The following is a 19,791-nucleotide window of genomic DNA, read 5'->3' on the forward strand; positions in this document are numbered from 1 at the left end:
TAAGCTTAATAAAATCGTCTGAAGTTAGCAAGAATAACACAAATACACGTCCTCAGGTTGAAGGGGTTAACATTGCACACACCACAGTATTAGTCTGTAGTCGTCACTGAGGCACAGACAAAGGCAGATCAGCGGACTTTCCACGAATCCAACTGAATTATATATTGTGTGAGTGAGGCACGCGTCGTTTAGGGAAATATCACCCAATCCTGAAAAAAAGTCGTGATGATGGTGATGATAATGATGATGATGATGATTAATAACGTGGTGGAAAAGGCTAGTATTATTGTGGAGGGGCCATTATGATGGTGATGATGATAATGATGATAATAAAAGGTCAGAATGATAGTTAATATTTACGTAGTGAAAATATGTCAGAATGATGCCCACGAGTAGAGCTGACAGCCTCTAAAATGCATCCAGCTCCAACACGTAACTAAGGAAAGATGATTTTTGGTATCATTTTTTCGTAGTTTATTCCCAGCATTTTCTTTTATTCTCAGTCCACAGCACCTAAAATGCAACCACCTCGACTGGCGTAAATCAGAGAGAATACGGGTATTGAGAGGCAAAATTATTCTATGTTCCTTTTTCCAGAGCTCACAGCCGCAAAATTCAACCATCTTCCAGCAACATAAATCGCAGGTAACACAGTGAGAGAAAGGTGGGAAGGCAAGATTATTTTGTATTCAGTTCAAAGCTGGAGACCATTATATAAATAGGCAGAGTAAACTTGAATTATTTTACATTCTATTCAGAGTTAAAATTTTTTATATAGTCAGTGTCAAGTAGCATACATGATAGGTGGCGTTGGTAGAGCAAAGCAAGAGTATTTTTCATGACATTCAAAGGTAATAATAAATACTATAGCCATCCTGAGCAAAGTAAATCACAGGTGATATACGGTAGGTAGAATAAGGCAAGATTAGTATGTGTGTGGTGGGGGTGGGGGCGTGGGTGTGTGTGCGTTTGCGTGTGCGTATGTGCGTTTATCATCAGAAAACGCACCGCACTCCATCAAAGCAAAATTACTACGCAGAAATCACCCGGCCATTGAGTGAACAGAATTTTTCAGTGCTTTGCGGGGCTTCCTTTTCGACGTAGCCTAAGCACCGGGAAATCATACAACCTGCCTCCACCAAAATATATTCTGCAGGAGATCAGAGGCGCCATATTCGTGCTAGTGTTCGTCGGTCAAGGTAGTTCATAATTTTAACTTTTTACAGAAAGAGGACGAAGTTTTTATTTTGGTCTTGCTGTTACCAAATGATGTTATTCAGCTTTGGAGGGTACCTTGTCAGTGAAGGGGCTTAACTGTAGTGCGTTTACTCTAACTTGGCCAAAAATCCTAACACCTTTCAGCTCGGTTGATGACCATGGTTAATTGAACGGTAGATTTGACTAGGAACCAAGGAAACTTTATTTTTTTGCCTTGTAATCAAAGCTCACCAAATTTTACGCGAACACAACTTACTGGTCGAATTTAGGGTGTGGTCCAGTTCCGTTTGATGAAAAGAAAAAGGCCATGACTAACCAATCCCTCCATTTTGAGTCTCTCCCCGGCTAACTAAAGCCTCTGAAAGTACTACGAATAAAATGTATATAATTTGAGTAAAGGGTAAGGACAGCCGGTGTTCAGAGGCTTCGTGTTCAACAGTAAGGTTAGTGGAAAATCCCGGCAACCTAATGAGCACAGGTCCAAATGTACAGTCGACAGCAAAAATTCGTTTCAAGTTTCCCTGTATGATATTAGCCTGTGATCTGGTAACACTGTATGGCAAAGAGTTGGCAGGTGTGTTCAAGGTAATCATATGAAATTATTATCTACGGACTGCCTTACAACATATCTCTTGCGTGAAACAGACCAGCAGGTTCACGTTATAAAGAGAAACTTAAGGTGAATTTCTGCCGTTGTCTGTACTTCATCATGCCTAAACTCACCACAGACAAAAAATTAAGAATAGCTACATCAATACCCACGAAAGGTCACTCTTACGGAAAATTAAGTTGAATTCTGTAGATGCAAATACATGGACTCTGTAACTCAAATAATAGGAGGTTGTTGAATAATTGAGTTAAATGTCCAACTAACCATTAACTGAGATAAGCTGCAGCCCGGATAAAGATGGTACTTACCTGGTACATACGTGGACGTCCAGGTAAGGCACCATTAATTACCTGAAACAAAGGTGGCTATATTAGAGCACAAAGTATTGTTGTTTGTATTATTGAAAGTATTGTATTTATTGTTTTTTCTGTCTTAATGATACTAAATTATAACTACTAAATAACGCTAATAATAATAACAATAATAATAATAACAATAATAATAAATAAATAAAGACACTAAATAATAACACTACTAAACGTACACTAGCAAGGTAAATAAAACACACACACACACACACACACACACAGAACCAAGCACTGATGGCATATATATAATTTTTCCGTTCCTTTTGAGGCTTCCTTTTCAACCATGGTGTAGCTATTGATCTATCATATAGCACGCCTACACCACAAAAAAAAAAAAAAGTTGTCGCTCAAAGGGCTTCAGTTTCGAATCCTTTTTTCATCAGTCAAAATAACTCATAATTTTCACCCTTTCATCCGGAAAAACTTATCTTACATTGTGTTATTTATTTATTTATTTTCTGCTTCCAGATTATTTTATTTACCGTTAAAGGCTTCCCATGTGGTATAGAGGGATTTTTCAGTACAACCACGATATTCCCCAACACCCTTCCTTTCTACACCCAAACATTCCCCACACCCTTCTACACCCACAACATCTTCCACACACTTCTACACCCACAACATCCCCCACACCCTTCTACACCCACAACATCCCCCACACCCTTCTACACCCACAACATCCCCCACACCCTTCAACACCCACAACATCTTCCACACCCTTCTACACCCACATCTTCCACACACTTCTACACCCACAACATCTTCCACACACTTCTACACCCACAACATCCCCCACACCCTTCTACACCCACAACATCCCCCACACCCTTCTACACCCACAACATCCCCCACACCCTTCTACACCCACAACATCCCCCACACCCTTCTACACCCACAACATCCCCCACACCCTTCTACACCCACAACATCCCCCACACCCTTCTACACCCACAACATCCCCCACACCCTTCTACACCCACAACATCACCCACACCCTTCTACACCCACAACATCACCCACGCCCTTCTACACCCACAACATCCCCCACACCCTTCTACACCCACAACATCCCCCTTACCCTTCTACTCCCAAAACATCCTCCACACCCTTCTACACCCACAACATCACCCACACCCTTCTACACCCACAACATCCCCCACACCCATCTACACCCACGAAATTCCCCCATACTCCAAACCCACTTCTAAATACAGTACTTCCTCTAATGTTTCCGCCTCCCTCCCATACCCATCACCATCTTTATGATCCTGGCTCATATTTGGATCCATTAATGTCCCTAGTGACCTCCATTACACCCTTCCATTGCCCATTAATTCACCCAATGTTTCCTCACCCATTAACCCAAGTCCCCCCAAGGTACCCCGAGTCTCTCCTCTTTCCATTAATACTTCAAGAGTTTAAGAGCTCCCCACCCCGCCTCTCGCACCCACTTAAACTCCCTTCACCCACGCCAAATGTCTCGAGTCTTTCCCAACTAAGACTCCCCTCATCCACCCTAATATCACGACTGTCTTTGCAAACTAAGACTCCAATCACCCACCTCAAATGTCTCGACTCTCTTTCCCAACTTAGCCATCCACCATAAAAATCTTGAGTCTTTTTCCTTGCCCCGGGACTTCCCTGATTTTTCCCATTCCTATTATTTCCATGCCTTAAATACCCCATTGTTCCCCATCCCATTCCACACAAAAAACTGCCTCTCATCCACCCCAGTGCAATGCCTCTGTTCCCTCCTAATTAACCCCTCAATTACCCATACGTTACCAATAGCTTTCAACAAAAACCACTCTCCCTCCCAACCATCCCATACTATCCTGAACCTCTTCTTTTCCCACTACTCCTTCAAATGTCTTATCCTATCCACAAGCGCTCCCTACCCATCTTAAGTGTCCCGTCTCTCTCTTAGGTTATTTCCACAAATCCTATCAATATCCCTCCATTCTTCCACACCGACCAAGATCCTAACTTCCTCCTGTTCCCAACAATCCCCTCAATGTTTCAAAGTCTACAGCGTCTTCTCAAGCCCAACAAGACTTCCCCTGCCCTCACCGATCCTTCCCCCACACCTCCTCAACTTCCCCCGTCCCTTACGTCAGCCCACATCCACTACGACTACTCCCATCCGTATCCAGAATCCTTCCTTCTCCCATTATTTTCAAGACAATCCTATCATACCCACTTCGACTCAACCCAGCGGTCCTTCCTCCCACTTCCACAACTACGACCATCCTACCCCGACCCACCCAATATTCCTTCTCTGTCCTTCCATTCTACTACGACTCCCCATCCTCCCCTTCTCCTATTTCCATGTCCACTACCACCCTACCTCCACCCACTCAGTATTCCCCCTCTCCCCCTCCCTCCCCCTACAAACGTCCCCGTGTCCCCTACGCCCTTGGTCGGCCATTAACTTCACGTTGATCCTGCCGACCTTTCCACCCACACACCGTCCTCCTGCACTACCCCCACCTACCCCAATGTCGACCTTTTCTCCCTTTCCCTCTTTACCCCTGTGACGTCCTTCCCTCCCCCTCCCTTTCCCCTGTTTATTCTCTCTCATTCCCCCTCCCCTCTCTCCCTGTTTAATCTCTCACTCCCCTTCCCTCTTTCTATTCACTTCCCTCCAGCACAGTTTTATCCATCACCTCCCTCCTCCCCTTACACTACATCGCTTTTTCCCCCTCCTCTTTCCTCTTACGACTTTCCTCCCCTTCCCTCCCTCCTCCTCTATCACTTTTCTCCTCCCACCTTCCCCTTGCTCCCACCATGTCATCTATCTCTGTCCTCTCCATCTCATTTTCGTCCATTTCTTCCCCTTCCTCACCATCACACCTTTCTCCCCTCTCCTCATTACGTCCTTCCTTCATTTGCTATTCCCCCTTTGTCCTCCCAAAATATACATCTCCCTTCTTCCTTCCAGCCCCATGTTAACCTCTTCAGTAGGGCGATGCATTATTTGTTTTCTTGCTGCTACCTTCAGCTGATCATACTGACACACAGAACGATATTGCAAAATTTAAGGTCTGTATCTAACACTTTCATTTCAGTCTCCATTAGTCAATTGAATTTTTTTGTGGTGGCAAGAGAAATATGTATAATTACAACATCGGTTTGAAGAGAGAGAGAGAGAGAGAGAGAGAGAGAGAGAGAGAGAGAGAGAGAGAGAGATGCCTGTAGTCCGCGGTCTGACTCAACACCACACTATTGCTCATCTTTTCCGTTTTCTGCTCATCTGATAGCCCAGTGTAATTAGACTGGAGGATAGACTTGACTATACTGATTTTACGATAACGAGCTAAAGATGCCGTCTCTCCATCTTGAAAACCGAACTCCAGCAATAGATGAACTATAGAATATGGTGCTAGTTGCCCAAAAGTGGTACGGGAAGGAAGTAGAGCCATCGCAAAGTCTTTTTCTGTCAGAGCTACGTGAAATAAGCTGCAAAAGAACGAAAATCAGGTCCGAGTTACAGTAAAAGATAGTAAAGTATTTGCGGACACTCATTCCAATCTCATAACTATGCTCATCGAATTCAAACTACGCGACTAAGTATTCAAATTAAGTAGCTCAATTCCGCCAAGTAAAAACAAACATAGCCTACTACAGTACAGTATAGGCAGCTCATGTCGAAGGGTGAATAAGTTACATGTACCTTTATTTATTTTATTTACTCTCCCCGATTAGCTTGTTCCCATTGACTCCCATCTCCCCGCCATCCCTCCCACTACGTCATTCATCCCCCGTTCCCTCCAGTCCCTCCCCCACTTCCCCCATCCCCCACTCCCTCACCAGCACCCCTCGTGACGTCACAACTAGGCCACCCTTGGACACTTTCCGGGAACGTCAAACCCAATCGTCCTTCCGCGAAAAAGAGAAAGAGATGAAATGGCGAGCGAATGCGGCGGGATTAGAGAGAGAGAGAGCGAGAGAGAGAGAGAGGGGGGGGGATTTGTGTGAGCGGGAGGATCATCGTGGCTCTTTTGTCTTCTTAATCGCTTTTGCTTCCTCGTATTTCCTTTTATTTTCGTATATTTTTCCTCTTTATTTTTATTTTCCTTTAACCGGATTTTGGATCATAGTGAAAAAAGTATATATCTGTAAAAGAGATACAAGAATGAAGGTAAGGCGGTATATTTTTCTCTTTTTCGTACATTTTCCTTTTCGCTTCCCTCCAAGGCCATTTTTCTCGTGTATCTGCCTTTGTTTACACGTGAAATATTTTAAGAATTAAGGTAACACGATTTCCCTTTTATATTATTTTTCATTTCCTCTACAGTAGTTTTTTTCTTTGTCTTCTTTGTTCCTTCCGTCTTTCTATTTCAGTCTCCTCTTACTATCTTCCTTCATTTTTCCCTCATTTCCTCTTTCTTCTTTGTCCTCTTCGTCTATGGCTTCTTTTTTTCATTCCCAGCGTATTAATTTCCACCTAATCCAGCTTTTGTTGATGCGTGCGAGATGGAAGGAGGGGAAGGAATAAAACAAGACTGCATTCCTCGCTTTTCCTTTCCCTTGGTATTTTTTCCCTTCTGTAACATTTTTCTAGCCGTAAAATATCCTAGCACCTCTTCCTCAGCGATTTATTTCTGGGTACGGCTGATTAATATCCTTTTGCACTTTATTTATGCAGAATACGGCGATATTAGAAGGATTTATTTAACACGGGAAAGGGTGATAAGGTGTCAAAGACAAAATAAATCGATTAGGAAGAGATGATAGGGAGCTTACCTAACTAGAATAAGAGCCATGGGTCAGGGTGAGGTCATTTAAAGGGTTCGATCCCAGGTGGTAATTAGGGGCTTTTTTTCTTTTAAATCAAGGAAGTGGTCTGGTCATCTACCCTTAAATGCATCAGTCTACAGCAGCCTAGCCTCTCTCTCTCTCTCTCTCTCTCTGGGTATAACCTCCAAATCGCGTAACATTTTTCCCTCTTCAGTCGATGACGTACTTCCGTGTTATATTTGTGCTATGACCAAGCAACTTTATTATTCTCAGAAAAAAAAAAAAAACTCTTGTGGTAAAGGAGTTTTAATGAAGACTTTAATAACCTCCTCCCCAGTTCGAAAAACCTATCCGGAGCCGAGTAAAATCGTCTGGATAAAGGAAATCAGAAAATGAAAAAAAAAAAAAAACATGTCCTAGAGCTTATGAAAGTATATAATACATGGAAAATAAAGCGAATGTGTAAGAGGGATGGACGTCACATGAATTTTGTCTGTTTTATTCTTGTGTGTGTGTGTGTGTATGTGTGTGTGTGTGTGTGTGTGTGTGTGTGTGTGTGTGTGTGTGTGTGTGTGTGTGTGTGTGTGTGTGTATGTGTGTGTGTGTGTGTCCTTTCCTCTTCCTTCTTTGGTGACGATGACGACGACGGCGACAACGACGATGACGAATTTTTTTGTAGATGATGATGATGATGATGATGATGATGGTTTATTTCCACCTAACCAACTACAGAATAAAGAGAGATGGAAAAGAATAAAGACAGCTTAACCCAAATGTTTTTCTCTTTTTTTCTTTATATTTTTTCACTGAATTTTCGCGTGCTTTGTTTCCATGCCCGGGGTTTTATCAATACGGGGAAAAAGTTGATGTGATGAATGGAGGTAATCACTATTTTCTTTTCTTTTCTTTTTTTTCTTTTTTCTGGCATATCTGTTTGTCTTCTATCTTCCCAACTGTTTCGTTTTTCATATTTTCTCCTTTTTTTTCTTTCGCTTTTTTTAACTTTTCCTTTTGTTGGTACGTCTTACTACCACCGGATGATTTTATTCAGTTTAGGGGGGGAGAGAGAGAGAGAGAGAGAGAGAGGGTGGGGGGACGGTGTGTGGATGGAGAGGTTTTGACGATCAGCGTAAAGTTAATATTAGAAAGAATTTGTTTAATTGCCTTTTCGACTTCTTCAATAGAGGTAACACGAATTCCTTCTCTCTCTCTCTCTCTCTCTCTCTCTCTCTCTCTATTAGTCTGGCATTTCCACATTATAATTTACTTTCTCGTCCTTTTGATCCGGGGAAGCAAGAATACCCTTTTTGCAAATATCTGCTCTCTCTCTCTCTGCAGATTTTGGTCGCATTTGTATCACTATTCCCTTTCTTCCCCTCGTCATCCTTTCAAGTCGCTTCCCCTCATATCTCTCCCCTCATCCTTTCCCCTTAATCGTTTTAATCCTTCTTACCTTTACATTTCACCCTACCCTTCCTCCTCCTCCTCTGTCGTTGTCTCTCTCCTCTCCCCTTCTCCTTCGCTGCTGTTCTTTCCTATCTACCTCCTCCTCCCCCCTTCTTCTCTTCTCCCCCTTTCTCTCTTCTCTTACTCTCCTTTCATTCATGTACCGGTAATCCTTCCCAGTCTTCCTCTCCCTCTCTCATATCTTACCAAGAGTCCCAATTCCCTTTTCTTTTCCTCACTCCTACTATTTTCTTTCTTTTTTTTTTTTTACGGATATTCCTCCTCAGTTCTAGGTGGATCTCTCCCCAGTCCCTCCCTTCTTCTCTTCCTCTCTCTCTCTCTCCATTCCTCTCATTCTTCCCACTCTTACCTTTCACCCCACCAACGTCTCTCCTTCTTGTTCTTTTTCACAATAAATCTGCCCTCTCTCTTTTCAGACACTCATTCCCTTCCCCTATCCCTCCTCCCTCCCTCCCTCTCTCTTTTCCTCCTTCATTCCTCCTCCTTTCCCATATCCTTCCTTCCTTCCTTCCTTACCTCTGGTTCTTTCCGGCTAAGATCCTCCTCATTCCTTCTCATTTGCAAGCCTTCCTCTTTCCCTTCCTTCCTTTCTCCTTCTCCCTCTCCTCTTGCCTGTATGTTGGCTATGACCTTATATCTCTGCATTTGCAAGCTCCCCTCCTTTGGTTCCTTCTCCCTCCCCCCCCCGCCCTCTCTCTCTCTCTCTCCATATACTTCCATTCCTACCTGTTTCCCTACATACCTTTCTTCTCTCCCCCTCCATCCATTTTCCTGGCCTCCCTCTCTCCCTGCCATGTTTCCTCCCTGAATATCTCTCTCCATCCCTCCATGTTTTTCTTTCCCTCGTTCTCTAAATACCACCCTTCCTACATGACTCTCTCTCTCTCTCTCTCTCTCTCTCTCTAACACGACCGGAGGGAAACTTACAAGCCAACCCTTCAGGTTCATCAGTGTGGAGTGAGAGGTAGGAGGCTCCAGGGAGAGAGGGAGAGGAAAGAAAGAGGGAGAGAGGGAAAGAGGGAGAGAGATATGGAGGAAGGGAGGAAGGGAAATGAGGGAAGGAGGAGATAGAAAAAATGAAAAAAAAAAAATCATCAGTGAAAAAGTTAAAATATTGAGAATCTTAATTTGCAAGCTCCCTTCGCTTACCCCTTCCCCCCTTCTCTCTCTCTCTCTCTCTCTCTCTCTCTCTCTCTCTCTCTCTCTCTCCCTCCCTTCATTCCAAGTTTTAATCTGCCATTGATTTGTGGCATCTGTCTTTTTTTTTTTTTTTTGACAATGCAGGCACAATAAATACTGAAGACTTACCGATGGGCTGAGACAAAGAGAGAGAGAGAGAGAGAGAGAGAGAGAGAGGGGAGAATCAGAATGGAAGGGGTGGGGGTAGAAAGGATGAGAGAAACAGAGGGGCAGATATGAGAGGGAAGAGGAAAAGGAGAAGAGAAAGAAGGAATGAAGGTAAAGGATAGAGAGAAGAAATGAAGAGAAGGAGGAAGGAAGGAAGTAAGGAAGGGGAGACGGATAGAAGGAAGGAGATGGAAAGAAGGAAGGAAAGAACATATGCGAAAAGAGAATGAAGGGGAGACGAAAGGAGAGATGAGAGAGAGCGAGGGAACGAAAGTGAGGAGGGGAAAAGAAACAAGAGGTGGAGAAATATCAGAGGGATATGGAGGAATATTAATGCAATCTGCGTGTGTGTGAGAGAGAGAGAGAGAGAGAGAGAGAGAGAGAGAGAGCGAGAGAGAGAGAGAGAGAGAGCGAGAGAGAGAGAGAAAGAGAGAAACTACAGACCTCAAAATCCAAAAACACTCGTTCCATCTCAGTCGCCGCCGATAGTCAGTGGGTGTAGACTATACGTTACACCCTAAATATATAGAATACACTCACTGCAGAGTCAAGGGTGTTTCTCTATTGGTAGGTTTAGTGTGAGTTTATTCCAGCTTAATCTGTCCATTTGTCTACGTCCGTCTTTCTATATCTATCTACCTATATGTCCGTCCATCTGTCTATCTATCTACTTTTATTTGCCTACCTATCTATTTTTCTATTGTATGACGCCAAATCTTACGAGGGGTCTGTCTGTCTGTCTGTCTCTCTCTCTCTCTCTCTCTCTCTCTCTCTCTCTCTCTCTCTCTCTCTCTCTCTCTCTCTCTCACACACACACACACACACACACACACACGCACACACACACACACACACATACGCACGCTGTTGTGGAGATTCTCCTCCCGTGGGAGGACCGGGTGGAGAATCTCCACAACAGCGTGTGTGTGTGCGTGTCGAACCAACGAACAGAAGAGAGACTGAGAAATCAATCATCCAGTGGTTTTGTCAGGGCCTCCAGATTAATTCGCATGTATCTTTACCCTTGAGTTTTGGGGACAGGACTTTATTCTTGTTATAGTCCTTTCACCTTAACATGGCCCAGATTTTCGTACTTTTGACGCTTTTTTTACGTGGTAAAAGATAAGAATATTGCGACTCTTCATTCTGTCCAATGCATTTTTTCGTGACTAGCATTATATCCTTGTGGTAATCTACTGCTACAGCTAAGCAGTTAAGGTGAAGGGATGTCACTTCTAAGTCAAGTTAGAGTGAAAAGAGTACAGTATAGTTAATCCCTTCAGACCTGCATCATGTTATCTGTTTATATTGGTACCTACAATTATTAACTAACCTGAGATTAGAAAAAACATCTTATCAAAGGCTTAAGACGACCGTAGAGATCTTAAAGTCTCTCCTGAAAGATCTACAAATCTTAATGTCTCTCCTGAAAGACCTACAAATCTTAACGTCTCCCACCAAAGTCCTACAAATCTTACTGTCTCTCCTTAACTAGAGTACGGTAACTGCGTCTAGAGATAATATGAATTTTAAAAAGAAAGATAACAAGAATATTAAAAAGGAGAGATAACAAGAATATTAATAAAGAGAAATAATAAGAATATTGTGAAAGATAAAAATATTACAAAAGAGAGATAACAAAAATATTACAAAAGAGAGAGATAACAAGAATATTAAAAAAGAGAGATAACAAGAATATTACAAAAGAGAGATAACAAGAATATTAATAAAGAAAGGTAACAAGAATATTAAAAAGAGAGATAACAAGAATATTAATAAAGAAAGGTAACAAGAATATTAATAAAGAAAGGTAACAAGAATATTGAATGAGGAGAGATAACATGAATATTGAATAAAGAGAGATAACAAAAATACAGAAAAAGAAAAATAAGAGTATTAGAAAAGAAAGTCCCTAGATTTGAGATATTACAGAAAAGTCTCGTGGCAACTCCTCTTCACCAGTTTAATTATATAAATATGGAAATTTCATCACAAAAAAAAATTTCCAAGGAGCTATCAAACAAGAAGTTTCCTGGAATTTCCTTCTAATACTTTGCCTACCAAGCGTCTTAGAAAAATCGTCTTCTAATTATCTCGACCAAAAAAATAATACCTCCTCGGGCTGAAGAGAGAAATGAAAAGGCGAGACTTAAAATTGACAGAGAAATAAATCCATCGTGCGTTTCCTTGGGCCGTGTTTGGGGGGGGTGGATAATCCTGTGTCTGACCCGGATTTAATGGAACCTGGATTACGAAAAGCTCTCTCGCTCAGATCCGGGTTGGGTTAAGGATATATAATGGAGGTAAGATCTGGAGATTTGGAAACTCTTGTTATTATACTTGAGTTATTTGTCTGTGGAAGAAGAACATGATGAAAGGGATGAAGAGGCAAAGAAAAAAAAAGAAAATCATGAAGACTACAGATTTACCCTTTATTGTTAAGGAAGAGGAGGAGGAGGAGGAGGAGGAGAAGGAGGAGGAGGAAGAGAAGGAGGAAAGAAAGAAAGAAAAAGAATGAAAGATACAAAGAAAACATAAAACGTGGAGATTTACGTTCTGTCCTATCTAAATAACAAAGTCAAGCTGTGTAGGTGTGTGTCAATGTGCGTTTGTTCGTTTCTTTCACGAAGGCGGTAATGGATATCGACTTAATTCTTCATGCATTAGGTCGGAGTATATCCAAGGGGTGTCAGAAAAATACCAAACAAAAATTATGGTGATCGCGCGCAACGCAACATTGCGAAATTGTCGGAAATCGAGACAGGCGAAAGTAAGCGATTTTTTTTTTTTTTTTTTTGGTATGAACTGGTCACTGTGGCCTTAATAACGGTATGGAAACAAAGGTAACGTATTTGTAAACATTTTGTGGTGGAAAGGCTATTTGTTCGTCCCACAAATTTTTGCGGCAAACGCTAATCCTCGATGAAGAAGAGGAAGAGCATGCAGAAGGAGAGGAAGAAGGGGGATAGGAAGAAGAGAAAGAACAGGAAAAAGAGGATCGAGAAGAGGTAGAGGAAGAAGAAAAGAAAAACAAGGCGAAGAACAAGAAGAAAAAGAAGAGGAAGAGGAAGAAATGGACAGAAGAAAAAGAAGAGGAGGAGGAAGAACTGGAGACAGAAAAAGAGGAAGTGAGCAGATTTCTGGTAACAGGGGAAGGATTAACACAGATTGGTTTAATCTCTCGTTGTTACGCTGCACGGATTACAGTTTCTTAAGCCTTTCAGCTTTAATCTCTCTCTCTCTCTCTCTCTCTCTCTCTCTCTCTCTCTCTCTCTCCCTCTTATTTTGCTCTTTATTTGCTAGCCACATCGGATATCTGTGTTTTAGTGAATGTGATTTACGTTTATGCTTGTCCTGTGTGTGTGTGTGTGTGTGTGTGTGAGAGAGAGAGAGAGAGAGAGAGAGAGAGAGAGAGAGAGAGAGAGAGAGAGAGAGAGAGAGAGAGAGAGAGAGAGAGAGAGAGAGAGAATGATGCCTACAGTACCACTTAATAATAATGACCTTTAGACGCAGGGAGTAAAGCTAGCCAAACGTACATTCAGAAATATTAAGCAGATCAGTTACAATTAAGCTAAGAGAAGCAGGTGTCATTGTAGCAGCAAAGAGGACAGTTTAAGAGAAATTTTCATTTTCACTTCCTCTTCCATTACTCTAAAAAAATAATCATAGTAATAAATACCGGTAATCAGCTATGAAATCCGGAAATGCAAAGGTAATGTATGAAAATAAGAAAGCAAGGAAGGATGAAAGGAAGGGTGCAGGAAGAAATGGAAGGGAGGAAGGAAGGGTGCAGGAAGAAATGGAAGAAAGAAAGAAAGGGTGCCGGAAGAAAAGGAAGGAAGGAAGGATGAGTGCAGGGAAAAATGGAAGGAAGGAATGGTGCAGGGAGAAATGGAAGGGAAAAAGGAAGGGTGCAGGAAAAAATGAAAGGAAGAAAGGAAGGGTGCAGGGAGAAAAGGAAGGGAGGAAGGAAGGGTGCAGGAAGAAAAGGAAGGAAGAAAGGAAGGGTGTAGGAAGAAAAGGAAAGAAGGAAGGAAGGGTGTAGGAAGAAAAGGAAGGAAGGAAGGGTGCAGGAAGAAAAGAAAGGAAGGAAGGGTGCAGGAAGAAAAGGAAGGGTATAAGAAGAAAAGGAAGGGTGCTAGACGAAAAGAGAGGGTGCAAAAAGAAAAGGAAGGATGCAAGAAGAAAAGGAAGGGTGCAACAAGAAAAGGGAGGGTGCAAAAAGAAAAGGAAGGACGCAAGAAGAAAAGGAAGGGTGCAACAAGAAAAGGGAGGGTGCAACAAGAAAAGGAAGGATGCAAGAAGAAAAGGAAGGGTGCTAGAAGGAAAGAGAGGGTGCAACAAGAAATGGGAGGGTGCAACAAGAAAAGGGAGGGTGCAACAAGAAAAGGGAGGGTGCAACAAGAAAAGGGAGGGTGCAACAAGAAAAGGAAGGGTGCAGAAAGAAAAGGAAGGGTGCATGAAGATAAAGGAAGGTGCAAGAAGAAAAGGAAGAAAGAAAAGAAAGACGAAACCTGAGAGAAAAGATCACCAAGTTAGTGATAAAGAGATGAGTAACTAACTCATGTACTTAAAAATTATCATAGGGAATAAATGTAATCTCTCATGGGATTCAAAAGTACAAAGTAAACCAGGTAAAAATTAATTAGGAAAAGCTGGGGCCAAGTTAGTAGCAAAGGGGACAGTAACTTTCTAGAGGCTTCTGCTTCACCTGATGTACTCTAAAATAATCGCAGGAATAAATCTAGTCAACCAGGAGTCAGATATACAAATTAAGAATTATAAAGGTCTAGGTGCAAAGTTCTTAGCAAGGAGGACAGTAACTTGAGAGAAACATTTATTTTACCCTCATGATTTCTTTTATTTTTCATCTCTTTACGGAATTCATAAAATTAAATAAATATGTAAATAAATATGATCAACCAGGATCTTCAGAAACGCAAAGTTAACATAAAAAATTTAAAAGTCGATAGCAAAGAAGGAAGTACTTTGAGAGATTACCTTTATATCCCTCATAGCACTTTTCTATCAGGTCCAAAAAATATCATAGTAACAAATCTAATCCTCCAGGAGAATCAGAAATGCAAAATTAATACGAGAATTTAAAGTTCAGTGAGCCAAGTTAGTAGCAAAGAGGACAGTAACTTGAGAGAGACCTCAGGGTTGCGTCGACTTTTCCGGCGCTCCCATTGGCTCCTTAGTGCTGACGTCATACAGGTCCGCCCGCCGGCCAGCCAATCGCGTGCTTCCGGGTCTTAAAGGGAATGTTCAAAGGTTTGCTACTCTGAGATACGCTGGGTGGTGGTGGTGGTAGTGGTTGTGGTGATTGTGGTGAAAGATGGTGATTGTGGTAGTTGGTGGTGGTTGTGGTGGTGGTGGTTGTGATGGTGGTAGTTAGTGGGAGTTGTGGGGGTCGTTGGTGGTGGTGGTTGTGGTGAAAGATAGTGGTTGTGGTAAGAAGTGGTAAATGATGCTGTTTGTGGTTGTTGGTGCAGCGATGGTGATAGTTTGATTATTGTGGTGGAATATTCTAACGTTTGCAACTCTGGGGTAGGTGAGTGATGGTGGTGGTGGTGATGGTGACGGTGTTGGTGGTGGTGGTGGTGACTATGTTGGTGGTGGTGGTGGTGATGACTGTGATGCAAAGTGAATGTGGTGGTGAGGAAGAGTAACTGCGATCGATGGTGGTGGTGACGATTGTTTCGGTGGTAATGATGGTGGTAGTAGTGAATGCTGGTGATGGTGATAGTTGGTGGTGGTTTTGGTGGTTGCTGTCGATGGTGTTTGTGATGCTGGTGATGGAGATAACTGCAGTGGATGGTTGTGACTGTGGTGGAGGTAACAGTGATAGATTTTGGTGGCGATGTTGGTGACTGAAAATACTGACTGAAGGCTGAAGCAAATGACTGTGGTGGTGAATGTGGTTATGAACTGTGGTAGTCGTGAATTGTGGCAGTGGGGAAGAATGACAGCTGTAAATAAGTCCTAGAAACAAAAATTACACTCAAAAATAAAATTAAGATGTAGGAATGGAAAAAAGCGCAGGAAAAAGGATTAAAAAGTGCACAGAAACAGGAGAGCATTTGGGATGGAAGGAGATACAGAATTACATACCCAATACTGCCTTCCACACTGCACTCACAAAACCTATGTAATGTAATTTGATAATGAATACAAAACTCTTCACTCCTCCCTCTCTTTGTTGATAGTTGTTGATTGCTGGTAATAGTTACTGTAAATGATGGTAGATGGGGTGCGTGACAGTATATACGGGTGTTGATGGCTGTGGTGAATGTTAGTAGTAATGATGATGGTAGTGTCTGCAAATATTAAGAAAAATTTACGTTGACTGCAGTTACGAATGTTGGTTGTAGTTATAATGATGGCAGTGTCGACATATGGCAGTAAAATTTGATGCTGATAGTAGTTACGCTTATTGGTAGTAGTCATAATGATAGCAGTGGCCGGAAGCAGTGATAACATCTGATAACAAGGAAGAACAGATAACCAGTCACTGAACCGCAATAACAAGGAGGAAGAACAGAACTAGAGCATAACACCCAATGATCATGTCACCTTTATTTTGACGATGAGGAATATTCAAATACATTTAGTTTGGAGTTATAGTCAAAGGAATCTGTCTGTCTGTATGTGAGTGACTGTGTGTCTGTGTATGTCTGGTTAGTGTAAGCTTATGTGTCTGTCTTTCTGATTGTATGAATGTCCATTTTGTGTACGGTTATGTTTGTCTGGTTGAATGTATGTATGTTTTGTGTACGTTTGTGTGTGTCTGTCTGATTGTATGTGTGTCTGATTGTATGTATGTCTGGTTTGTGGAAGTTATAAGGGCTTCTGTGAAAATTCATCATTCTGTTTCAGTATCCCTTTACCTGTGACTGTCTCATTGTCTGTGTCTGTTTCGGTGCAAAATGTACATCCATGAATATTTTTGCTTCTTTATCCCACTGGTTACTGAAGCTATCTAGCTACCTATTTATCTACCATTCTCTCCGTCTACCTACCTACCTACCTACCTATCTACTCACTGAAATATCTATATCATATATCTGTATGTAACAGTCTGATTATTCATCTTTATTGGATTGTCTGTCTATCTTTCAGTCTGTCAACTGTGTATAAACTACGCGTTTTTCTACGAATATTTTGTCTGTCCATGCCTTCTTATCTATCTATCCGTGTCTGCATATACATCTGTCTGTCTCTGTCTATATGTCTGTCTATCTGTCTGTTTATTTGTCTATCTGTTTATCTATCTTTTTATCTGTCTGTCTATCCATCTCTGTATCTGTTCCCCTGCCTATATCTCTGTCTATTAAGGCATTCCTGTCTTTTTGCCACCCGTCAATCGCGCCATATAACTGTCCTTTTAAATCTAACCATCACTATATTCATCTATCTTCTCATTTCCTCCTAGAGTCATACACTGTCATTGTTCGACTGCAAATAACCTTCACAAATTAAGCAAAATAGATGTTGCAGTATATGGAGTGTGTATCCCCTTGACTTTTCAGAATTTTCCATCGGCTAATGAAATTGTCTCTTACTGACTCCCTTCAGCCTCCCTCCAGCCCCTCTTTACTCCCAGCCTTCCTCTCTCTCTCTCTCTCTCTCTCTCTCTCTCTCTCTCTCTCTCTCTCTCTCTCTCTATTACCGTCCTATTAATTCGCTCTTAAAAGCTTCCCATTACTGCGGGCACGTGGCGCCGTCCTAGCTAAACTCTCTCTCTCTCTCTCTCTCTCTCTCTCTCTCTCTCTCTCTCTCTCTCTCATTCTTTAAAGCAAGAGTTCACCCACTTCTTAATGTAAACAATGGATCAGCTCTGTCTTCCTCAGTCTTTCGTTTTCTCTGACCATGACCCCAAGTTTTTTAAATACAATTTGTCCTGGAATCTCAGTATAGGCTAAATGAGTCTAGATAATGTCTCTCCTCTGTTCAGTTTTTTACGGCAGGAAAATTACGGTAAAGACAAAATTATGGGTAGGTTAGCCAGGTATATTTATAGCCACTGATTGCTGAATAAACTCACCTGTTGTCAGATCAAATAAAACACCAATATGCATCCAAACAGATAAAGCAAATAAAGTTGGTTCTTAATCTGCTTAATGGAAAAAGAAAAAGAAAATCCTCCACTGTAAAAAAAACATGCTGGAAAAATATATTACGTGAGGCGTCCCACAGCAATAAAATGATTAAAAACTCTGGAGTATCGTAGGTGGAAAAATATGCAGTACCTTATCATGGGGAAAAGTCGGCGGATAATTACGAGTTTATTTCCTAAAAGTCAGAATGAGAGCACAAAAGAACAGGAAATGTTTGTACTAAATGAGCAATTGAACTTCCGGTCTGAATGGTGGCGCCCTCGATCAAAAAATATTGGTACATATTCCGTGCGAAACATTTTGATGCCACAGACGATGGATAATGTGCTATAATACGACCAGTTGATTTTGCCTATCCAGCGGCACTTACCCTGTTTTTTTCTATGCTTTCTTTTCTTTTTCTTTTTTCTTCTTTTTAAAGTGTACTGTGTCGTTTCGTATAGCGACATTTTATTTTAACCATATAAATACTATTGTTAATATTTGCACATTCTCAAGTAAACAGATTAAATTTCTTGTGGCATCAGGAGCTAAGATTATATTGGTATTTTTGGATATCACTGCCCTCTTCCACATAACATTTTTTTTTTTTCCCATTTTAATGCCTGTTTTTATTACCGAAAAAAATTGTTACTCGTATGGTTAGGAGAATTCTCTTGTTAGTGAAGAGTTTTGTGAAGGAAAACTCTAACTTCCCTATTTCTAAAGCCTCCTCTAAGCTGAAGAAAATCGTCTGGAGGTGGCAAGAATAGTATGAAGGAGTTAAATAAGAACGATGTAGGCTAATCCTGATATCTAACGGCAATATTCCAAAAAAGAGTAAGTAAGGCCAGTAAGCAATATTGAGAGAGAGAGAGAGAGAGAGAGAGAGAGAGAGAGAGAGAGAAAGAGATATGGTCCCTCATATTCCGTCACCACTTGTTTCAGAATATATCATCCAAAACTGTACATGTGCCCATACCTTCATCCTCTCAGTTACAGTAAGATAGGCCTTAGTTATGAAGAATTTTCAGACACAGCGAAACTTTTTGAGACTTATCGTTCAGGTTCAGTGACATCAAACTTGTGTGTAATCAATACTTCCTGTGTTGACTGTTCCTGGAGCCTGCCCATGTGATGATGATGATGACAAGGAGGAAGAGGAGGAGGTGAGGTGTGATAATGATGATGATGATCAGGGGATGGAGGAGTGTGATGATGGTGATGATGAGAGATGATGATGATGATATGATGATGATGAGGAGGAGGAAGAGGAAGTGAAGTGTAATGATGATGATGATGAGGAGGAGGAGGAAGTGGAGGAGGAGTGTGATGGTGGTGATGAGGCAGTGGACGAGGAGTGTGGTGATGGTGATGATGACAGATGATGATGATGATGAGGGGGTGGAGTGTGATGATGGAGATGGTGACTGATGATGAGGAGGAGGAGGAAGGGGAGGAGGAGGAAGAGGAGGGGAGGACTGTGATGTCAGTGATGGTGATAATGACGATGGTGATACTGAGGACGATAATAATGATAACGAGTGATGGTGATGATGATGGGAGTAATAACGGTAATGAAGATGATTTCGATAAACAAGATACGATGACGACGTCGACGATGATGATGATGATGATAATGAAGATTAAGAAGGAGGAGTGAATTAGGGTGTGGGTGGAGGAGGGGGGAGGGAGGATATTGAATCCATAATAGTTTCTCTTAAAATATACCGTAAATAAGTAAGGAAGAAACGGAAGGCGCCAGACGATGATGATGATGGTGATGGCAGTACTGATACAGAAGACAGTAGTGCTGTTGGTGATAACAATGATGATGATGATGATGATGATGATGATGATGATGATGATGATGATGATGATGATAAGGATTAGGAGGAGAGGGAGGAGGAGAATGGCAGTGATGATGATGATGATGATGATG

Source organism: Coenobita brevimanus, chromosome 43 (genome assembly GCF_032717465.1).
Source record: "Coenobita brevimanus isolate Jiangsu-jjx chromosome 43, ASM3271746v2, whole genome shotgun sequence".
In the NCBI taxonomy this organism is placed as follows: domain Eukaryota; kingdom Metazoa; phylum Arthropoda; class Malacostraca; order Decapoda; family Coenobitidae; genus Coenobita; species Coenobita brevimanus.